Below are 24,252 nucleotides of genomic sequence, written 5' to 3'. Positions count from 1 at the left end.
TGGTGGTGATTTTTTCTTTTTTTTAATTTTCAAAATTAGTAAGATAAATATATAAAATGTTAAGAGGCAGTAACTAAATCCAGAGAACAGTGGAACAGGAAAGGGATGACTAAAGCTAAAGGTGGGAGGATTGCACAATTAACGTGGTAAGCTAGGATTTTTAAGCAAGTAGAAATACAATGTCATACAAGTGATTAATCACTTTTACAGGCTGTCCAAAAGATGTTGACAGTATGTAGAGGAGATCGGAGGATAGGAAAGGATAAATAAAAGAAGAAAAAGCTGAAAGAAAAATGGATAGTTTAACTGTCACGTATACATATTTTAATATCCATCTTTAAAGATGATTGGGAAGGATGAAAATGTACACAAAACCGAAGAAAAATAGGTGGGAAAACCCCACTAGAGCACTTATATCTGCATCAAAACAGGTTACTGAGAGCATACTAGGAGAGCAAAGATTTGGGGCGGGGGGAGCGTAGCAGATCATATCAAAAAGAGGGAAATGATTAAAAGCATATAAATCAGTTCTTAATAATGGAGAGAGAGGGGCACATACAGAAGAGTAACTGCCATTATGCTTTTACAGATGCACAATCAAATTATCAAATGATGCAGATAAACAGCCCAAAGTGATGGAAACAAGAAAGAGGAGAAACAATCTGCAGAAAATAACCAAAATGGGGAAAATGAGACAACAATAGAAAGAAACATAGAACTAACTACAAAAATAGCCAATATATGCAACCACAAAAATATATAAAGATGATATACATTTCTTACCAGTAACAGTGGCCAGTGAAAGGCATAATACCTTTAACTATTACATAGAATGTAAGGGGCCTGAATATTGTAGATATAGAGATATGCATAACAAAAAATACAAATTTTCTTGTAAATAAAAAAGCAGATATCCTCTTCCTGTAAGCAACATAGCTGAAAGGATAAATACAAATACAATGCTCCTAAAAGACAGTAGCCAGACACACCTTGTACTCTGAGTATCAACCTTGCTTTATATAAAATGAACATTGCGCATTACATTTTAATTGTGACTGGAAACAAAAGTTTTTAAAACTAACAATATAGAGGAATACATAACGAAAATAAGACTCATGTCCTTGACTGTCTCGTCAGCTGAGAAAATTTAATTCTAGCTAATATGTGTAGTACCTGATAGAGAGAACTCTCAAAAGAAGGTGATCAAAAGGAAACAAAGCTATAATAATGTAAGGATACAATAATAACGGAGATTAGTCTGGACAGTCTGTCTTAATCTTAATGTTTAACAAAAAAACAGTTTGGGTTTATTTAAGTAAAATGTATCAGTTAGGGATTTGTTAACGTTAAAAGGGAAGTTTGAGAAAAACAATCTAATTGGATATAGTGAATACAGTTTTAAAACAAAAGTTGATTAGACACAACAAACATGGATTTATGGGACAGTGAACCTGCTTATGGTATTAAGATGTCAAACAAAACTGAATAATGTTTATTTTGACTTCTAAAAGAATGATGTACGTTAATCACATCCAGTATCATTGGCTAAGGTAAGAAATCATATTGCCAGTGTAACATTTTAAAAAAAAAACTGACTTAAAACAATAGCAATAACATAATTCCTTTTGTAGACAGAAATTACTAGTGCTTGCTGTAGGGAATGCTTTTGGGTATAAAAAGTTTGTTGTTGCAGCATCAAGGTTAAGAGTTTAAGTAATCAAAAATATACAATTTATAAAGTAATGGTAGGTTTCAGAGTAACAGCCGTGTTAGTCTGTATTCGCAAAAAGAAAAGGAGTACTTGTGGCACCTTAGAGACTAACCAATTTATTTGAGCATAAGCTTTCGTGAGCTACAGCTCACTTCCTCAGATGCATATCGTGGAAACTGCAGCAGGCTTTATATATACACAGAGAATATGAAACAATACCTATTCCCACCCCACTGTCCTGCTGGTAATAGCTTATCTAAAGTGATTTCCAGCACAAATCCAGGTTTTCTCACCCTCCACCCCCCCACACAAATTCACTCTCCTGCTGGTGATAGCCCATCCAAAGTGACAACTCTTTACACAATGTGCATGACAATCAAGCTGGGCTATTTCCTGCACAAATCCAGGTTCTCACATCCCCCCCACCCCCATACACACACAAACTCACTCTCCTGCTGGTAATAGCTCATCCAAACTGACCACTCTTCAAGTTAAAATCCAAGTTAAACCAGAACATCTGGGGGGGGGGGGGTAGGAAAAAACAAGAGGAAACAGGCTACCTTGCATAATGACTTAGCCACTCCAAGTCTCTATTTAAGCCTAAATTAATAGTATCCAATTTGCAAATGAATTCCAATTCAGCAGTTTCTCGCTGGAGTCTGGATTTGAAGTTTTTTTGTTTTAAGATAGCGACCTTCATGTCTGTGATCGCGTGACCAGAGAGATTGAAGTGTTCTCCGACTGGTTTATGAATGTTATAATTCTTGACATCTGATTTGTGTCCATTTATTCTTTTACGTAGAGACTGTCCAGTTTGACCAATGTACATGGCAGAGGGGCATTGCTGGCACATGATGGCATATATCACATTGGTGGATGTGCAGGTGAACGAGCCTCTGATAGTGTGGCTGATGTTATTAGGCCCTGTGATGGTGTCCCCTGAATAGATATGTGGGCACAGTTGGCAACGGGCTTTGTTGCAAGGATAAGTTCCTGGGTTAGTGGTTCTGTTGTGTGGTATGTGGTTGTTGGTGAGTATTTGCTTCAGGTTGCGGGGCTGTCTGTAGGCAAGGACTGGCCTGTCTCCCAAGATTTGTGAGAGTGTTGGGTCAAATAAACAATGGTCACATAAACACCACCCTATACCGGAAACCTACTGACCGCTATTCCTACCTGCATGCCTCCAGCTTTCACCCTGACCACACCACACGATCCATCGTCTACAGCCAAGCTCTGCGATACAACCGCATTTGCTCCAACCCCTCAGACAGAGACAAACACCTACAAGATCTCTGTCAAGCTTTCTTACAACTACAATACCCACCTGCAGAAGTAAAGAAACAGATTGATAGAGCCAGAAGAGTTCCCAGAAGTTACCTACTACAGGACAGGCCTAACAAAGAAAATAACAGAACGCCACTAGCCGTCACCTTCAGCCCCCAACTAAAACCCCTCCAACGCATTATTAAGGATCTACAACCTATCCTAAAGGATGACCCAACACTCTCACAAATCTTGGGAGACAGGCCAGTCCTTGCCTACAGACAGCCCCGCAACCTGAAGCAAATACTCACCAACAACCACATACCACACAACAGAACCACTAACCCAGGAACTTATCCTTGCAACAAAGCCCGTTGCCAACTGTGCCCACATATCTATTCAGGGGACACCATCACAGGGCCTAATAACATCAGCCACACTATCAGAGGCTCGTTCACCTGCACATCCACCAATGTGATATATGCCATCATGTGCCAGCAATGCCCCTCTGCCATGTACATTGGTCAAACTGGACAGTCTCTACGTAAAAGAATAAATGGACACAAATCAGATGTCAAGAATTATAACATTCATAAACCAGTCGGAGAACACTTCAATCTCTCTGGTCACGCGATCACAGACATGAAGGTCGCTATCTTAAAACAAAAAAACTTCAAATCCAGACTCCAGCGAGAAACTGCTGAATTGGAATTCATTTGCAAATTGGATACTATTAATTTAGGCTTAAATAGAGACTTGGAGTGGCTAAGTCATTATGCAAGGTAGCCTGTTTCCTCTTGTTTTTTCCTACCCCCCCCCCCAGATGTTCTGGTTTAACTTGGATTTTAACTTGAAGAGTGGTCAGTTTGGATGAGCTATTACCAGCAGGAGAGTGAGTTTGTGTGTGTATGGGGGTGGGGGGGATGTGAGAACCTGGATTTGTGCAGGAAATAGCCCAGCTTGATTGTCATGCACATTGTGTAAAGAGTTGTCACTTTGGATGGGCTATCACCAGCAGGAGAGTGAATTTGTGTGGGGGGGTGGAGGGTGAGAAAACCTGGATTTGTGCTGGAAATCACTTTAGATAAGCTATTACCAGCAGGACAGTGGGGTGGGAATAGGTATTGTTTCATATTCTCTGTGTATATATAAAGCCTGCTGCAGTTTCCACGATATGCATCTGAGGAAGTGAGCTGTAGCTCACGAAAGCTTATGCTCAAATAAATTGGTTAGTCTCTAAGGTGCCACAAGTACTCCTTTTCTTTTTGCAAAGTAATGGTAGTTTGCTATGCTGTATGTCTTGTATATGTGTGCATATTAGATATATCGTCTGCCTTTGACACCATTGATCGTGAAGTAATGTTGATTTTGCTATGGACAGATCTATTTTCAAGTGTTTGCATTCCTTTCTTGCAAAACATTCTCAGAGGGTAGTTTGAGGGGCAATTACTCTTCTTTGGGGGCACTCTCATGAGGGGATCTAGAGTTCAATGGGTATATGAAGTATCTAGTGGGAAGATATGGCTGTTTGACACCCACCTCTTTCTTCTAATCCAGCCAGTGCAGTCAAGTGTCATACTTAGGGTATGTCTACATAGTAATTAAACACTCGCGGCTGGCCTGGGTCAGCTGACTTCGCTTGTGGGGCTCAGGCTGATGGGCTTTAATCCATGCTTAACTTGTGCCAGAGCTCAGCCCCAGCACCTCTGGGTGCGTGGCAGTTCATAGCCCTGGCACCTCTAGGTTTGCTACATCAATTATGAACGTTAAAAAAATTAGTTGAGCCCTGGCACCTAATTGCTTGAGGCCCAGCACCTCTTTCATTACAAAGTAAGAACTGGATGTTAAATTACTGTATAGATGTTCAGGCTAAAGCCTGAGATCTGGAACCCTGTGAGAGGGGAGGGTCCCAGAGCCTTGGTTCCAGCCTGAACCCAAATGTCTGCCCAGCAATTTTTTAGCCCTGCAAACCTGAGTCAGCTGATCTAGGCCAGCGATGGCCATGCCACAGGTCTTTCATTCCTATATCGACATACCTTAAGTGTCAGGTTGAAATTGAGGCATGGATGAGGGCTGGCAGACGAACCCTAAATCCAAACAAGTCGAAAATAATGCTGTTAGGTTGGCGAAAGTAGCTAGGAAATTTGGGGAAAGTAGCTTGAAGATTTGATGAAGGGGTTTACCCCTTGGCTAGAGGATGTTTGCCAACCATTTAAAGTCTAAAGGTCTGATTAGAGTCCAAGCTGCTGTTAGATGATGAAGTAGCAGCTGTGGCCAAAGCAATGTTTATTTTGCCAAGAGGGATGTGGTCATTGTTTTCGGATGTAGACCTCGCTTCCAAGATTCATGCCTTTGCCACCTTGGGGTCAGACCAGATTGTTCTCGACCAGGTCTGCAACTTAAATATATTCAGAAACTGAAGCTGTTGTAGAATGTGGCAGTCCACTTTTTAAACGGGGTATACTACTATGAGCAATTACAGCAGTGGTCTGTAATCTGCACTGGTCGCCTGTTGCAGTATTGCTAATCCCAAGTATTCAAAAACCATGAGTCAGGCCTCATCATGAGATGTTAAAAATAATAAATGGTTTACTTGCCTTCTTGTTTTTGAGCCTTTATAATTCATGTTTTCAAACTTTTATCTGCAAGGGCAAGAAACTTACTAACTTTATTTAAATGAAACCTGAGATTCACATGACTCCGGATACTGGGACTTTAAGAAAATCACCAAACATCCCAGGGCTCATGATAAAATTATGAGCATTGATAATGCTGCAGCTGACTTCTGGGTGGCATTTAAGGTGTTAACTTTGACTTAAGTACTAGAAGGTTTGGGAACTACCTGCCTATTTGAGTTTTTCTCCTCTTCTTCCTCCCTCCCCCACCTCCTCCCACCGAGTACAGCTACAGCTGCTATCAGAAGAGCTCAAGCTAAAGCTCTCTTGGTTTAAAAGAGAGGGTGCTGCTGTCTGGTTGTTGTCTATTGCATTTTGTTCTTCTCCCTACCCCCACTTCATTTTGTGGAGTTGACAAGTTCCTGTAAATTAAGCAGCAAGGCTTGTGTGCACCATAATTTTGGTTTTTGCGACATTAATAAAAGCATGAAGATTTCAGTACAGAATCTGTTTCAACAGAGAAAGTATTCTATGGTGAATGCTTTCTGAACGTATATTTACATATGTGCATAGTTACAATTTTAGGTGCTGCAAATAGAATCATAGCTCTCAACTCACAAAAATTGTCAGATGTGAAAACATTATTTTTATATGTATATAACTAGCTTTTAATTTTTGGCACACATCAAAGGACGTAGTCTGCCAGTGAGCACTAGGTAACAGAACATTTCAGCTCACAAGGTTCAGCTGGTTTTGAGTTGTGTATTCAAAAGAGTGTTAAAATATACTCTGAATAGCAAAATATATATTTTAAATTTTCCCTAATTCAAAAATGGGTCATTCTTTCAAATAAAGCTCTGTGGACTCAGAGCAAAAATGGAAAATCTCAGTTGGAAAGGATAACTTTACAAAAAGCATGTGAAAACCAGCAATTGCAGTAAAAGTTGTAATGTAACTTTTGCTACCATGAAAGCTATCCCATAGATGATTTTGAACAAAATGATCGAAGGAGTGGTAATTGTGGCTGTAAATTGTGGCTCAGCTTGTGATACAAAGTGGAGTTCTGGGATAGCAGGGAGAGCACAATCTTTGCTACACCTTTGAAAAGGGTGTGGGCTTGTTTCCCTTATCCTGTTCACACCCATCTAGACAGAGGTGGGAAACCTGCGGCCCGTTGGTAATCCACTGGCGGGCTGTGAGACACTTTGTTTACACTGACCATCTGCAGGCCCGGCTGCCTGCAGCTCCCAGTGGCTGTGGTTCGCTGTTCCCAGCCAATGAGAGCTGTGGGAGGCGGTGGCCAGCACATCCCTGTGGTCCGTGCCACTTCCTGCAGCTCCCATTGGCTGGGAATGGCGAACCGCAGCTGCTGGGAGCTGCGGCAGCCGTGCCTGTGGATAGTCAGTGTAAACAAACTCTCATGCGGCCTTTCAGCGGATTACCCTAACGGGCAGCGTGCGAGCCGCAGGTTGCCCACCACTGATCTAGGGGCATCCAGCATTGCTTCTAGACTCAAGGAGTCCTTACACATTTGTAGCTCAAGGGCTGGGGCTGATTCCAGCCCAGCACAGAGGTTAAAAGGGGTATGTCTGTTACTCGCACCCCTACCCCTTGCTAAGTAAGTCCAGGTAAGTCACAATCTGGCCCCAAATGTATTACAAATTTGCTAATGGTGATAAAATGGTAGATTTAGCAAACAAGATGCAATTTAAACACATTCTACTAAATGATATAGATATTTAGGCCAGCGTATAGAAATGCACTTTAATTATACTCGTTATGTAAAAGCTGGAAGCAATAAAGTGAAACTATAGGGTGTGGTTAAGTTTAAATTTAAAGGGGTATAGACTTGTTTATAGTGATGTTTAATGCACTGGCTGCCGATAGTCAAATAAAATGTTATTTATTGCCAAGAGTAGAAGTAATAAGCAAGTCTTTAAATCAACAACTTGTTACTACTTATATCCGTCATGAGAGGTATCTAAGTGATGTGCAGAGTTGCTTCTGGGTGTGAGTGGGAGGATGGAAAATAGCTCATTTCTTCAGGATGTGGAGAAAGGAATCCAAAAGAGATTTAAAGCTCTAGTGTATGCCAACAACAATTTTATTATTATTGTTCAACAGTGAGGTTAGTTAGAAAATCAAGAATGCTTTACTGAAATAATTGTAGGTGAAACATGTCTCAGAGCGTGAGAGGAGTGTTTTAATTTTGAGTCTGTACCATCTCCCCAACGCTTCAGACCCACCTTAGTCAAAAACAGGTTAAGACTCGCTTTGGAGACCAGAAATGATTAGTGCCATTCCTAGCTCAGCCAAAGAAAGTGTTACTGGAAAGTGCTCTGTCCCCAGGGCTGAATGCACTGACTTTGTAATGTTTCCTGTCTCCACCTCCAAGAGCACTGGGCCTAAGGATTGAATTTGGGTCTCTTGTGCAGCAATGAAATATTAACCAGAGAGCCAGTTTTTTAGGGGTGTGTATTAGAGTAGCTAATTAACCTAAAGATTCCAGCTGTGGAAAGCTTTAAGAAGCTCAGTCTATTCGCTTGTTAAAGAGAATGTGAAAAGGTGACTCAATCGCAGTCTATAAGTAACTATGCAGGGAGAGAATTTATAATAGAAGAGAGATCTTCAACCTATCAGGCAAATGTATAATGAGATCCAAGAATTGGAAGTTGGAGCTATCTATGTAAATTCAAACTGGAAATAAGGAGCAAATTTTTAATGAGGGTAACTAAAATAGCCATTTAACTCATTTGCCTTGGGAAATGGTGGATTCTCCATCACTTGAAGTCTTTAAATCAAGATTTAATGTCTTTCTAAAAGATATGTTCTAGATCAGCCAGACGATACTGAGCTTGATACTAGAATTCTGGGTGAAATTCTATTGCATGTATTGTACAGGAAGTCAGATGATTGTAATTGTCCCTTCTAGCCTTAAATCTTTTTTTCCTCTGAGAACAGATTTTGAGGCCAAGTCTAGTTAACAATGTTGTCACTGGGCAATTGGCTGTAACCTGGTTGTACTGTAGAATACACAGGATTTATGTAACTTTGTTATGTATTTACATGGTAAAAGCCTGCTTCTCGGTATTGCTTATTAAAAATAGCCCTTCTTAAATATAAAGCTTTGTATGGGAAAAGATAACTGATTCACATGTGAGAAATTCATTTCCGCATAATTATGTGTCCCAGTGTTTCTCGCCCTGAAGCATTACAAATTTTTAAATGGAAATTGAGGCGGTAAATCTTTCTATAGAAAGATGCACGCTGTACTGTGTGCATTGTTACTGAAACAGTTTTACTTTGAAGCACAGAAAGAACACTTAATTTTTATTTACTATTCTAAAAGAAACCCTTTGATTACAGGAAAAAGCTGACAAATATGAAAATATGACTGTGATTTGGGCAGAATTCCAAAGACTTTAGAGAGAATGATGCTTTTATCTTCAGATGGTCTTTGACTGCTGTATTTATTCCATTAATAGATCCAGTACGGGTAATGTCATACTTTGTGCATTTGCCTCTGTATCTGGCCTTTAGAGGAACTGGAAGGGGAAGGTATATTGATATGTAACTCTACTGGGAACTATGATGGAATAATATTCTGTTTCTTATTTCCCTTGAGTGCCTGGAACACTGTAGAAAAGTTCAGTTCTTGACAAATGTACATGCTCAGGCTTTTATTCTCCCTAATTACAATTTTAAATACACCAAAATAAGAATAAAATTGATCAAAAGTCATTCCAAATTAGATATAAATGTATTATTTCAGCTTCTCATGAAGAGGTGGTAAATTAAGTATTTGTAATTTAATCATACCTAGCAATGTTGGCTAGTCTGGATTAAAGGACATTCTGTATGCACTTATACAGTAGAAATGAAGGTGTTCAAGCAGATAGGTACAAAGTTTCATAGATACTGAGTTTCATAAGACTCTGCTTCTTCTTCAAAACTACCCTTCCCTCTCTCTGCTAATGTGTAGTTTTGGCTGTGAAGCACTTAGGCTTGCGAAGCTAGCTCACAAACACGGCTGCTACTCTGAAACCTCACTATAGTTGATATTCAGGTGCTTGCACGTCTTAGTTTCTACTGTGAAGAATGTCCATATATATAAAAATGAGCTCTGGATAAAAGCAACATGACTTGCATTGTTATAGTTAACTTACAGGTGAGAGAGAAAGAACCCATTTCTGAGGAATAACACTGTTTTATATTAAAGGCTTCAGTTAAAGAACTCCTCCATCCACACACCCTAATTTATACATATTGGAGGAGGATAAAGAACTAGATCTGGAACTTAGGTGTTACTGTTTATGCCAGGATTTTGAAATGCCCTGCAGATGTTACTATAAAAATTTAGACTACCCAACCCTGTATTCCCAAAACAAAGTTAAGTGAGGTCATTTGTAACTCAGTTTTTAAGGAACCTCTCACTAATCTCATTGCAGAGATTCTTAGTCACATGCTTTATGGTGATTCAAAGGCTTTAGAAAGTATGGTGTTGAAACATGCCCCCATCTCTTTCCAATACATGAAAGCCTGTCTTTTTAGTTAGGGATTACAGAATGGTCTGTCTTTATCATTGTACTCCACTTTCACCATATGTCCAACAGTTTATTTTCACCGCAAGTTCTAATGATGATGAATATTTCTATAGGACTTATATATTTTAAAATCATTTTATGAAAAGTTATCCGTGCTCAGCACGCTGCCCCCTTCCCCTTCTTCTCTTCTTCCACCCCCCTGCCCCCCCCCCCCCGGGGCTCTGGTAAATAAAAGTGAGGGTTATCCCAGTTCGATAGATGAGAGAAACTGAGACTCCTATTGGCTTCATTGGAGCTAGAATTTCACCCAGGAAGATGAAGACTCACTCAAGTCCACACACAGTCAGTGGGATAGCCAGAATTAGATCTCTGCAGCAATAGGCTGATTTATAAAGTGCTGAGTAGTGCACCACCTGAATGCAGCTGTGAAAAATCAGGGTAGTATTTTCCTAGGGAACCATGCTGATCTTTGAACATTATGTTTAGAGTCATACAAGCAAATAGTTACTGTATTTCCCCATGGTGTGACTAGGAAAAGCAATCTTGGAAAGACAATAATTCAGAAGTCTAGTAGATGCCACTGTGGTGTTTTTAAAAAAAAAAAAAAAAAAAAGTCCCAGACACACTATGGTGAAAAGCCCAAAAGACATGGGAAAATGTGGGGAAATCATGGTACTATGCTGGACTCAAAAGTAAACTTGTGTTGCCCATTTTGAATCTGTGAAATATTTGTATTCACGGGAGGTATTATACTAAAGCTGATATTTCCTTTAATTTATTTTGAGCCTTATCATCCCCTAAGTGAGGATATTCCTGCATAATAGGAGTCAGGAGACTTCAGGCTCCCCTCATTTGGTTTCTTGAAGTCTTCTCTCATGTTAATTAAGCTTGCATCATCTCCCCATAGATAAAACAGGAAAACAAAACAGCCCACAAAATTAACAGGTCTCCAATATCAGAGAGTGCAAGGGCCATCTATACTAAACCCTCACTGCAACTTTAATGTGGGCATCCCTACCAACTGTGGGCTTTAGCCTGCACCTGTTTCCCCATTCCCACCCACCCAAAAAAGGAAATTAATGTGACAAGTTCTGATTTTGGTGAGGAGATGATGCCATATGCACATCAGTCCATCTAGCCCTCTCCTACTTCAAGCACAGATCCTGAATAAGATCACAGTGCCCTTATTATACCTCCAGATTCAAAATCTGTTTGATTCCCTCCATACCCCCATTAGTGAAACCAAAAGATAGGGTGTGGTACTACATTTTTGCTTTACATAAATTCTATTGACTTCTGTCATGTGGAAACCATCTTCCCATAACTGACCCAGGGCTGACTTTTCAGAAGCCCACCAAACTCTCTAAATGTAAAATATGTTCGGATTTAAGAGGAAAAAAACTAAAATTGCTGGGAGAATTAAAATGCTCACTGACTGCCACTTGTCTAATCTGTTGTGTTTTTGAACTCCCCTACTGTCTATGGCTTCCCATTCAGCCCAGGATTTCTTTTTGTAGCTCTGAATGAAGTTAGCTGAACTGTTTACCATAACAACACAATATATAAATATGTCATTCACACTGTGACAAAACCCTGGAATGCCAAGCCAATAGACTTCAGCCAAAAAAACAAAAATAAACCATTAAAAACAACGTATTATAAAACAATTCAGAGGACCCTTTTATACTGTTAGAAACATAGAACTTTTCATTCTTTAGTATTTGTTCCAATGGCTGTCATATAATTGAGAAAAGTGTAAAACACCCATAATGCACCTACTTATTTTGTATCATATAATAGTATAATTCTTTTTAGCCCAACCTTGTGGTCATTCCCTGAAGGTGAGGAACCGCTTGTTGCATTAGTCTAGAAGCATAATTACAGATGCTATTCTTACTAGCATACAAGCCGTTTCGTTCGCAGTATTATAGATCTGTTGGTCCCAGAAAATAAGAGGGACAAGGTGAGTGAGGTAGTATATTTTATTAGATCAGCTTCTGTTGGTGAAAGACAAGCTTTTGAGCTACCCAGAGATCCTCTTTAGGTCTGGGAAAGGAACACAGAGTGTCACAGCTAAATACAAGGTGGAAGAGATTGTTTAGCCTACGTAGTTAACACACATTGTAAGAGACTATTTGAAATGAAGTTGCCTGTTTAATGCCTTTACAGATACAGGACAAAAAGTGGGGGGTATAGGGTTGCAGATTGTTGTAATAAGACTGTGACTTTTAGTGTCTAGCAAAATTGTCAATTTCAGATTCATCTTTTGAAGGTGGTGTGCAGGTTTCCGATGAGGATGCAGAGGTCAGATATGCAATGATCATTTTGTGAAAAGTGTTTGCCCATGGGTGATATGCTGTTTTTGTCTTTTATCATTTGTCTCTGAGTTCATTCAAGAGCATAGTGGTGGTCTGGCTTCACCCACATAGTTGTTAGGGCTTTTAGTGCACTGGATGAGGTATACCACATGTTGTGATAGGAGTGACGGAAGCTCCCTAAAAGCGAGGGGCACTGTGGCTCCACCCCCTGTGCCTCCCCTTCCGCCCAGCCTCTGCCCTTGCACTGCCCCTTCTCTCTGAGCCCCCGCCCTCACACTACCTCTTCCCTCAAGGCCGCGCTCCCACACTGCCTCTTCCCCACAAGACCCCGCCCCCTGCTTGCTCCTCTCCAGCCCCTCCACCCCATTGCTCGCCCTTATATCCAGTAAAAAGTGGGAAGGCATAGCCCTCCCACTCTTAAAAATGGTGGGACCACGGTTCCCTCCTGTTCCAGTGCCCCTGTGTGTAGGACCGATGGATCTTGAAAGTGGTGTTGTGTGTTGTTTCTGTAATGCATTTGCTTCACTTGAGTTCCACAGACAGATTAATATATTTAACAATGTTAAATGTGTTACCTTTTTAATTTAATGGCATTGTCTGGCTTCTGCGAAAAGAAAAGAAGCCTTATGCCTTCCGTTATTTCATGCTTTAGTAGTATATATCCTTTCTTTCCTTAAACTTTCAAAACCAGAGTTATATGGTCTGATTTGTAATTCCATTGATTTCAATGCAGTTACATTTGATTTACACTAGTGTGTGAGGAGAATGAAGCCCCTTAGACAGCTGTTTAATTTTTAGAGTGTTTTTGTTCCTAATATTTAGTTTGTTTGCTATTTATGGTTAGATTATATCTGTGTCTCTTTAAGGGTTTAGATTTAATATTCAAGTAAAATAGTGCTTAGCTTTTACTGTATCAGTGTACTGTTAGGAAATCTCATTTGGTTTTTGCATATGGTTTCCTGAGGGTCACTTGTAATTGATACGTTCCAGGAACTATGGAGAAAAAGAGAGCTTGTGTTTTCTCGTTTATAAGAATGTGTGTCCAGTATTTGGTAGCTGAATCCAGTTGAACGAGGATATTCTCCATAAGGTGTCAGTTAAGCAATTTGGTTCATACTCTTTTCTGGCTAAGTATTTTCAAATGTTCCTGATTTCAGAAAGCCGTACTTTCTGTGACTGTTGCAGCTAAAATGCATCTCCTACATTCAACAAGAATTTTGTATTGGTTCCAGAGCACTGTGAAATGCCTGATTTGGGGCTTGAACTGTTTTAAAGATGCCTCATCAATGGCAGCCCACACGACTGTATTGTGGCTTGAAAAGATCACTCAAAATAATAGTAGTAATGAACACACTATCCTCTCTTGTCTCAGTGGTGTCCACATTCAAATTTTAGTCTGCATGACTGTCTGTGTGTTTCCTTTATACTCTGTTTAGATTAAGGGTTTCCTGATCAGAGTATAGTATCAGTGCTATATGTTTTAATAAGAGTTCAGCGGTCAACCTATAGAACAGTTCTTTCTGAAATTTTCCAACCCTGCTGCTATAAATTCTTTAACGTTTTCCCAGATTTTGTGTTCCTAATGTGTATACTGTAGATTATAGGTAAGCAAGCATAAGCAGAAAAGTGTGCTACTAATTTTCATGCTATCACCTGCATAGTTCCCTGTTTCACTTATGTATACCTGGTACTTTTTTAAAAAGGGGGGGGGGGGCGTATTGAATTAAGCAACATTTCAGACTCATGCTTTGATTCTGGGAAGTACATAATTAGTATGGACACTTATTTACAGGTCTTACATACACAAATAGCTAACATAACTTCTCACAGAGAGAGAGAGAAATGTACCATATAATTGAGAATAACTCTTACCGACGAAAAACAATATTTATAAAACACACTATCTGGTTTAACTAGATAAATCTGATCAAGGTTGTATTTGCTTTTAGACTCTTGTTCATTTTCCTCCATCCAGTTATATCCTTGGATGATAAATTGTGTATTGCATGTCTAAGGAGAAACAGATGTTCTGAAGAAGACATGGAAACTAAATGCGTTTTCTGTACAAAGAGTCATTTTAAAAGAGAGTGTCATGTCCTAATCGAGTGCTTAGTAATTCCAGTTATAAACAAGGAACAAGAAATGATGCTAGGCACTAAATTCCATTTTATTACATTTTTTGGCAGATGAAAATGAAGCAAATGTTTACGTACGTGGGCTTTCCTAGAACTGTCGAATTCATTAGCAATATTACAAACGTTTAGGGTGTCTCTCGATACAACTGCTGTATGAAATCATTCATCCCTCCTTGGATATGTGAGTGAGGATTGTGTATAATAAGGCTTTTTTCTCCCAACTTTGCATTAAGAGTGATTTTACTTCTTAAAAAATATTTAATCCATCCAAGGGGTAGCCCAGTAAATAATATTTTATCAGTAACTTCTTAAAGTGTCATGTCATGAATGTGTATTGTTTGACATTGGGGAGGGTTTTTTAATTAATATGCTAATTGCTCTCTGTGCTTCTGGTCATTTTAATGCTTTATTTTAAGAAATCAGCTTACTTGTTGGAACCTCTGCTTAGATTCTGCCACTGTGCTTTGATTCCAGGAGTGTGAGAGATAGCATCTTGGTGGTATGTAGGCAAATTCCTTTTATGCTTTTGACAAATTCCTAGCTGTGGAGTTGTATTTTCTTTACTAATCTTTGGTATCAACAGCAAATGACAGTGGCCAGTTATCCCAAATTCTTGTGTGGATCTGTGTTTGAGGGGATTTTGTATAGTCATGTTTGTTAAGGGTAATTGTTGGCTCTGCTGTTATCAGTTCGTAGGATGATGCTGTCTTCCTTTGAGGCATGCAATAGTTTGTGTTCACTGCAAGCTACATTCTTTTTGCCCTTTGTAGTAGATAACACATTAGTTGACTTCATAATTCCCTTTTATTTTTAGTTTGGCTGAAAAATCAGCTATGGGGGAGAGCTCTGGCTATCTCTGGAATTTTTTTTTCTTTAATTGAATGGTTTTATTGAAGTCTTGGATACAGTGGTAAGAAGAAGCAACTCAAAAAGAAGGAATATCTGTATTTTGCTCCATGTCAGTTCATATTGCAAGTTAATTATGCTCAGGATTAAGGAAACACTTTTCTAGATAGATCCCTATATTTATATCAAAACTCAGCTTAACAAAGACACCATATTGGCACTGTGTGCTGCTGTATAATGAAGATGGACCACACTGTTTTGAAAACCTCCATTTTATTTGATTGGAAGGAAATTCTAGTTGAGGTTTTGTTTTGTTTTTTTCTTTTGCTATGATGAAAAATCTAAGGTGAGACCTTTTCAATATGGGAGCCTGAAGTTAAACTGCTAAAGAAGTGCCTAAATATAGATTATTTAAGTCGCTTGACGTTCAGTGATGCTGAGCTCCTGAAGTGCTCAGCAGCTCTGAAAATCAGGCTACATTTAATTAAGCATCTGAATGTACCTTTAGGAATCTAACTTTAGGCATCCAACTTGAAAACTTTGGCCTAAATAACAATCATTCCAGTCGTTCTTTACATTATATAAAGAAATTTAGTCCTAGTCTGAGAATGGGTAAAAGACATTTTTCAGAAATCGGGAATGTGAGGGAATTAATGAAAGTGACAGTGCTGCCCATGTGGTGCTGTACTGACCTTAGTGGATGTTACAGTTGAAGAAGGAAGGTATCTTACGGTTTCTCTCTGTGAGGGGAGCTGTTCAGGGAACTTACTATGGGGAGAGAGAAAAGGGAAAAAAAAGGCAAAGAGTTTACTGACAAGCTGAAGTGTAGCAGAATCCTCCACTTTGAGTTAAGGGAGAAAAAGAATTGCAATGAAGCTCCTTTTGCAAGCAGCAGCACTAATACTACTTAGCACCTAAGCCTTGATTCAGTAAAACAGTTGAGCATATGCTTAACTTTAGGCACAATTGTAATCCTCTCTCTATTCAGAAAAGCACTTGCATGTGCTTAAATACCTTTGTCTTCAATGGAACTGCTCCCCTACTTCGTTACGCGTGCGCTTGAGTACTTTGCTGAGTAGAGATGGGATTGCTGTTTGTGCATATTGCTGGAACATGGCCTATCCTCTCCCTTCCCAGAGCCACGGGGGACACAGGAACTCTGCAAACAAGAATAGGAACACAGAGCGGGGATGAACAGGAACTCCAGGGGAAAGAGACGTGCTGGAATAGGAGGAGGGCAGGCGACAAGTGCTTGGAAAGGGCGGAGGACTGGGACAAGGACAGAACTGGAGCACACTCTTCTCCAGAACTAGGAATTTAAACCAGGAGTCCTAAGTCTCAGCATTCCTTCCAGCAGATAGCTGTGAACCACTGGTAAGATGTGTGCCTCATGCTCCTCTAGTAGCTAGTCTACATAGGGCATAACAATAACAACTTTCTGCTGCTGTCAGGACTCCATCAGCTCAAGTGACAGAAGTCCGTGGTGTGGACCTAAAAGGTCCCAATTCTGCTGATGACCCATGTGGGGGACAGTATGGTTTCACGCGATGAAATTTCAGTTTTTACACTTAAATGTTTTTTTTTTTTAAAAACCTACATACAAAATTACATAAACATCGGAAAAGCCTACAGAGGAGCAAAACCGTTGAAAGAATGTTAAGGTTCCAAAATGAAACACACACAAGTTAGGAAATGCTGGAGGGGAGGCGGGAGTGGCAGGAAGAGAGACAGTCTCATGGTTAAAGAAGCTGAGTGCTGAAGAAGCTGAAGTGTTATAAAAATGCTAAGTACTCTGAAAAATCAGGTGATAGGAGTCTCAAGTTGGGCATCCAAAATAAGTGGACAATTTGTACCTTAATTTCTCTGTACTTGAGTTCTTCATCTGTAAAATTGGGAGGATAATACCTCAGAGGTGTTGACAAGATAAATTCATGAATGTTTGTGAAGCACTTAGTACTTATCCTAACCTTTGACTATTTGATTTTATTACCTTAATGTTCTTTTAACATAGTTTTGTATATGTAATTATATATACAATTTCTTCCCTCTCCCACATAAAAATAATATGAACCTAACCAGTTTTCAACATAAAGGATAGGGCTGATATAAAGTGCCAACATAAGATGAAGAGTTCCTTCCCTAATAGAATTAACAGAAAACTATAATAGGATGTAAAACTTAGGGCAGGGTGGGGGGAGGCAGGGAGGGCAGGGATTAAGTGCCTCATTTAATATAAATTCTACAAGAGCTGGGAAAGTTTCCATGGGAATAACTCCCTCAGGAAGTCCAAATATATTTAAATTGCTGTTCTTTGATGAATTCTCAAGCACTTCTAGCTTCCTATGCAAGAGGGCATTGTCCTTAATTGACAGCTGTATTAAAGGTCTCTGTGTTCTCTGATTCACTCTGAATCTCTTGAATTGTGTCAGGCTATTGACTAATGGTGTCATGTGTTTTTTCCATACTGCCCTCTAGTAGGTTCCTTGTGAGTCTATTTTTGATCCGATTTTTAAATAGTGCCTGAGTTTGTATTTGCATCTGTCCCAAAAGCTGTTGTCTCTTCACATTCATGTCCACAGTTGTAGTTAAAAGAAAAGGAGGACTTGTGGCAACTTAGAGACTAACAAATTTATTTGAGCATAAGCTTTCGTGAGCTACAGCTCACTTCAGTGGAAAATCCACTGAATGCATCCGATGAAGTGAGCTGTAGCTCACAAAAGCTTATGCTCAAATAAATTTGTTAGTCTCTGAGGTGCCACAAGTACTCCTTTTCTTTTTGCGAATACAGACTAACACGGCTGCTACTCTGAAACCAGTTGTAGTTAAGGTATCCTTCACAGTAAGGATGGAGGGGAAAGATACCAGCTCTCTCTGAACAATTCTCCCTACATAGCACAGCAATTAGGAAACTTTTCAAACTGAGCAGTCTATTTTGGCCTGTGATTTGGAGCCATCAGAACCTTCAAAAACAGAAATAAGCTCCTTAGATTCTTAAAACACCACTTACAACCTGACTTTTGGCCTGACTTCCTTGATTCAAAAAGCCATTACCTGGAAAAGAATCACTTTGATAGTATAGTAGCTGTCTGGATACAATCTGCAGGCTATGCTGCACTTTCACTTTCCACATTCCTCAGTATTCACAACTGGGCATGGTCTCAGCTTCCAGTACTCTCAAAGAGGAAATAGGAATAGCCACTAGCTGAAAGCAAACAGGTTACCGTCACTTTCTCCTTGCTTACTGTACACTGACTCTGAAAGTTCTCCACATGGTGGCCCTAGTAACTAGTAAGTGGAGTTGCTGGACTTCTGTCGTTCCTACTTCCAGGAGATCATTTTTACTCTTAATTTCAGCACTCTCCCTCTTTAAATCAGCCAGATACCCTACAATTTCAGTGGGCTTGCACAAGAACAACAGGGTTTGCACTGTACTGATGTCTCCCATTACCTACCAAAAAGTGAGAGTATCCACCTGTACAGTGGTTCCATCTTCACTAGTCCCAAAAGCAAGCATTCCAGTGTCATTCCCATGTTTTCTTACACTTACATAAAAAAAATTTATTGAGCAATTCTTCATCTTTTTGACAGGTTTCAGAGTAACAGCCGTGTTCGTCTGTATTCGCAAAAAGAAAAGGAGTACTTGTAAATTGGTTAGTCTCTAAGGTGCCACAAGTACTCCTTTTCTTTTTTCATCTTTTTGGTCTACTAAACAGCCTCAGTATTTTGTTTGTAGCCGTTAAGGAAACACCTGTTGACACCTAAAGTTCTGACTAGCAGCCAGCAAAATTGTGAATGTGTTTCATAAATACTTTTGTGGTTGGACCTGCTGGAACTCCCGTTAGAGTAAAAAGGCAGCTGCTGGAAGAGTGCTTTATAAAGGAGGAGTTAAGGGCATTGCAACTTTCCAAATTCCCATTGTCTGCTACACTCAGATGCTATACCTTTCAAATTACTTGTAGTCTTTAATGGGTCTATCACAAGGTCAGACAAATACAATTTCCCTGTTACTTTCCTTGTCTCCTTTTTCGGTGTCTCAGGTTAACATCAGGGAGGAGTTGAATCACAGTCAATGACCTCATGTATTTAGTTACACTGCTCACTCTGATGTTTCAAAATTTCAGTTACACTTTGGGGTTTAAAACACAAGTAAAATGACATGAACAGCAAAATGTTTTATGTCCATCCGTTTATGTATCTTTGTTTGCTTTAACATCTGAGCTGTAATACTAAAGCTGTGCTGGAAACTATTTGTTGTGTGTGTTTGTATTGATAACTAAAGACACACATGTAATTCCAACCATTATCTGATGGCATGTTTTTATATCTGATATTCTAGATGCATGTTTGATATTAACAGAAGTATAGTGAAGTCAGGAAAAGAAGAAAATGTGCCTAGAGAACATGCAATGTACTGATTAAAGAGAGTATTATTTCACTTATTTATCACAGTTGTGTGTTAGGGTTTTATACTACAGCCTATTGTACTATCTGAGTGCCTTCCATGTAAAATCAATATCAGCAATGAAGTCTTTTGTGAACTTCATGGAGTGTTTGGCCCTTGTTAAGGTTAAAACTCTGATTGAGGAATGTTGCTTTTTTGTTGTGGTGGTTGTGTTTTCATTTACTACTTTGTTTTATTTTAGGGGGGAGGGAAGTATCACTCTAAGTCATTCCTGATATGCTGCAATGACAAGAAAAACATCCAGTCTATAAGAGTATCGGATGTACAAACACAAAAGGAAACGTACATTAATTTCTTCATTTAGTTCATTAGTTATTGGTTATCGCATCTGAGTTCAACTGCTCTGGAACTTTATTTATGCTTACTGTTTAAAGGATAGATCTCCAGCAATCACTTATAAAATGTCATGGACTTGGGGAGCAATCTGGCTGGCTGCCTAATGAAGACTGAGTTATGTAATTGAGAGCATACTCTCCTGACCTACCGCTAATTAATAGAAACACTACAGTAACCATTTTATAAGCACAGTAAGAGCGAACACACTCTAGGGTATGCTTATATATGCTCATTTCGGAGAGGCCTCAGGAAAACACAGCCAGTGTGCATGTGTGATGCCATAACTTTGTTTTGTTTGTTCAGTGTGGTTTGATTAACTGTAAATTCATCTAAAATAATGTCACCTTTAATATGGTTTTACTTTCCTCTGAGGTTGTAGATTGGTTTCTTTGTCTTTCCTTTGCCCTCACCCACTCCCAAAACTTAAACTTTTTATTTCAAACTGCTGCTGAGAAGCAGTCCTCTGTCATGGCTTTCTTTTAGAGCAGATTTAAATAAGAATCTAGAAATAGGATATCTAGAATGGACATGAGACAGGAGAATTGGTTCTGTGTATTAAATGGACAATAGTGCGGCCTGGTCGACTTTTCTTGACCCAGAAAGATCCTGAGTCATTGCATTCTGTTCTGTGGTAGATCCAGGGCAGTATGACCTGGCTCTTGGACACATTTTCAGTAGTCGTGAGAGAACAGCCTGTGGGCTAAGTAATGCCATGGTTTCCTGAGCTATTCCTGTCCTGGTGGGCTGTGATGCTACAGCAGATGGTTCTTGTCCAGTTGGTTGGATCTGAAAGACAAGAAGAAGGTAAGCAAGCGACAGACACTACTTTTTAAATAAGGCAGTGTTTCGTTTTTCCTTATTCTGCGATCCTTCTCTTTTCCATCGTTAAACATTATATAAATATGCCTGGGCCTTTAAGAGAGAACAGCAAAACATTTTTTTTTTTAAAGGTCCCTTTTTCTTCCTCATGTGAGGCCCTATCTGGCATCCCCATATGTGTGTATTTATAGGCTTTCCTCAGATGCTCATCACCTTATTATCCAAGTACCTTACCAATGTTATATTAGCTAACTGAAATGTTAGCTTTACAGCATGCCTTTATGATAGGGTAATATTATTAACTCAATTTTACAGATGAGGAACTGAGACAGAGAAGATGAAGTGAGTTGCCAAAGCGACTTTCCTACACTTCAGTGGGAGAGCTGAAAAAAACCTAGGAGTTTATACTTAGCGACCCTTAGTTCTCAACATTATACAACAATCCTCTTTGTTAAGTTAAAATATTTTCTACATTTATAAAACTTGATTCTTCAAAATTTAACTCTGTGCCTCTTTGTAAAGGCAAAACCCAAAATACTTCAAACTTTACAGTACTGCTGTTGTTTATAATCCTGGTAGTTTCAGGTTGCTGTAATGTTCTTGATTCCTTTCCTTGCCCTGAATTTTCAGGTGGTTGCTAGATGTTTCTTAAGAAAGAAATGTTTCTTTCCATAGCTACTAATAGAGGCAGATAGTCCTTGATTATGCCATTCATCTTTCAGACAGTGCAAGTCGTTTTGCAGAGGTATAGCTATTTTTGACATGTGTAGGTAGTCTTATACTTCTTTTTTAGGTCCTTTTGTGACTGTTTAAAGGATTCTTCAAACCATTTTCTGTAATCAAGAGTAGTGTACTATTTTCAAGATTTTCTTAATGTCATGTAGTTCTTGAAGACTCATAAGCAGTTTACTATGTAGTACTGTACTCTACGATAAGTGCATCTTTTATCTCATAAAGTTGGCCATTTTAACCTTTGCATTGAAGTTCCTGAGGTCATTCTGTATTCAGACATTGAATGTCCCTGATCTAAGAAATTATTAATACTGTGGACTCAATCCTCCCCTAATATGAACATCATTTAAAGTTATCATCATTTAAAGTTAGCTGCCTTGTTGATAGGTGCTGATGTTCACATGCATATTTGAGGATAAGACTGAATGCATAGGATATCTGGAATTGATGCATATTACTTGTATTTCCATTTATAACATTATTCAACTGATTTTAAAATATGTGAATTGTGTACCTTTTGGAAAATTCATTAAGGCCCTGAATTGAGAAAGCACTTAAGCACATGCTTGTGGGCCCACTGATAGCTAATAAAACCATAATACCTTAACCAGTTGCTGAGAGCACAGTCTAACCCTTCAGTGGTTGGGTGACCATGTTATGCTGCTGATTTGAAGTCCCAAAAGAATTAACATTGACTTAACCAGAAATATCACAATTGCCTCTTTATCCACACTGATAAAGTCTAGTTAGAAGATCAGAAACTTAATTGCAGACAAAATATTAGTCACTAACACCTAAAGGAATCATTGTTTCTTGGTCTGCATGAGAATGGTCTGACTGATTTATATCCCTCTTGAAAAATGACTTTTAGTCAGTAGACAGTGTAGAGACTTGTTGGTGTCTGCCTTATAAGCACTTGCTTGAACATTATCCTTTGTCAACATACTTTTTAATTTTTTTTAAATGTTACCGATTTTTTTTCTGGTAGGTTTCTTATGGGTTCAAGAAACACTATAAATGTGTACTCTTTGTTACAGTGGAACTTCTTGCTCCCCAGACATCTCTAATAGTTTGGTGTTTGTCACTGGCAAAGTCAAGGTGTTTCATTATTTGGATTCTTCACAGAATCTCCACATTCAGGTGAATGTCAGTATGAGACATAAAGATCTCTATGCCAAATCAAGTCAGGTTCATTTTCTCTTTTGCTATAAATATTGGTCTGTCTGCAATTTTCTTCCCAACTATGCATCTGACACAAGTTGTACACGTTTAAATTATCTATTACTATTCTGTTGCCAGGTATTAATAAAAATACATTAAATTTCTGATCAAATTTTATTATTTTTCTCGTTTTCTTTCTAGACATCATATGGTTCCTTATGATTCTTTACACAGTCAGGATACACTGTTAATAGGTTTTAGTATCTTGTCGTCTTGGCTCCATACCAAACAGAAGCCTCAGCTATCTTTTGAACATCTGTTGTTGCTGCGAATATGCATTACTGTGATTTCTAATATTGCTGTACATGTGGAGTAATGGAACAAAATTTGCTTACCACGTTGCAGCTCTGTATATAAAGCACCAGAAGAATAAAACCTCTCTCATCAAATAGCATTCATGTACACTTTTTGGGGAGGGGGCTGTACTATTTTACATAAATGCATATATATAATTGAGTTTGTATATTGAAACATATCTCAGAGTAAGGAAAGATACTTACTCATTGCCATGTTGCCTATGGTAAGGGACCTAGATAAGAAAGGGGCACTGTATTCATAACTGGTATATAAGAAATGTGTAACTGATCTGGTATATAATCTATCTATCTATAACCATGTGAGGAATTAGTTTGAGAAGTTCGAGACTGGTCATATTTCCAAATTATTCCAGTTTATTACTACTTGGGTAATCTATCTACTTACACTGCATTGATTGCTCTTTACCGGGTAGCCAGCTCACTCTTTCCTACACCAATCTTTAGTTCTTTTAGAATTAGGGGATTTTGTTTAGGATTGAAGAATGAGTTTCCTGGCTGCCAGAATAAGTCTTGAAAATAAATTAGCAGGAATTGAATGGAAGAGTGGGAATGTGGAGAGGTTTAGATTTTCTTGAATGCATATACAGACGACTCTCTTGTTGTTGGGCACTCTTACAGGAGAAGAAGGGCAGCCACTCTGTAACTGGAAGCATCTCCGCTATGTGACTGTGGGGGAGATTTTCAAAGGTATCAAATGGCCATTTGATACCCTAACTCCCATTGCAAGTCACTGAAAATTAGGTGCCTTCCTAACTGCCAGTTGTACCTTGAAAATCTACCCCTTTATCCTTAATTCTAAGTAGGGTCGACATAAGCAGTGTGTGTGAGGTCAAATGAATGCTACAGTCCACAGAAAATTTTCTTTTTTGTCCTATTAGATGGTCTACTCTTAACAGTGGTACTATTATCATAGAGTTCCTTAATGAACTGCAG

The 24,252-nt window shown here is 39.0% G+C and overlaps 1 protein-coding gene across 9 annotated transcripts in view; it reads left to right on the top strand.

The window, feature by feature from the left end:
• The window catches only part of ARL15 (ARF like GTPase 15), a 338,161-nt gene that overhangs the window by 282,439 nt on the left and 31,470 nt on the right, over positions 1-24,252 (top strand). The window contains exon 7 of one of the 9 annotated variants that reach the window (XR_013635766.1): positions 16,570-16,806. The exons of the other annotated variants lie outside the window; for them this stretch is intronic. The gene's annotated coding sequence lies outside the window, so the exon portion shown is untranslated. The remainder of the gene's footprint in view (positions 1-16,569; positions 16,807-24,252) is intronic. 9 annotated transcript variants of the gene reach the window in all.

Source organism: Lepidochelys kempii, chromosome 5, assembly GCF_965140285.1.
Source record: "Lepidochelys kempii isolate rLepKem1 chromosome 5, rLepKem1.hap1, whole genome shotgun sequence".
NCBI lineage: Eukaryota > Metazoa > Chordata > Testudines > Cheloniidae > Lepidochelys > Lepidochelys kempii.
Note: the sequence above shows the minus strand (reverse complement) of the source record. Positions and strands in the feature narration are given on the sequence as shown.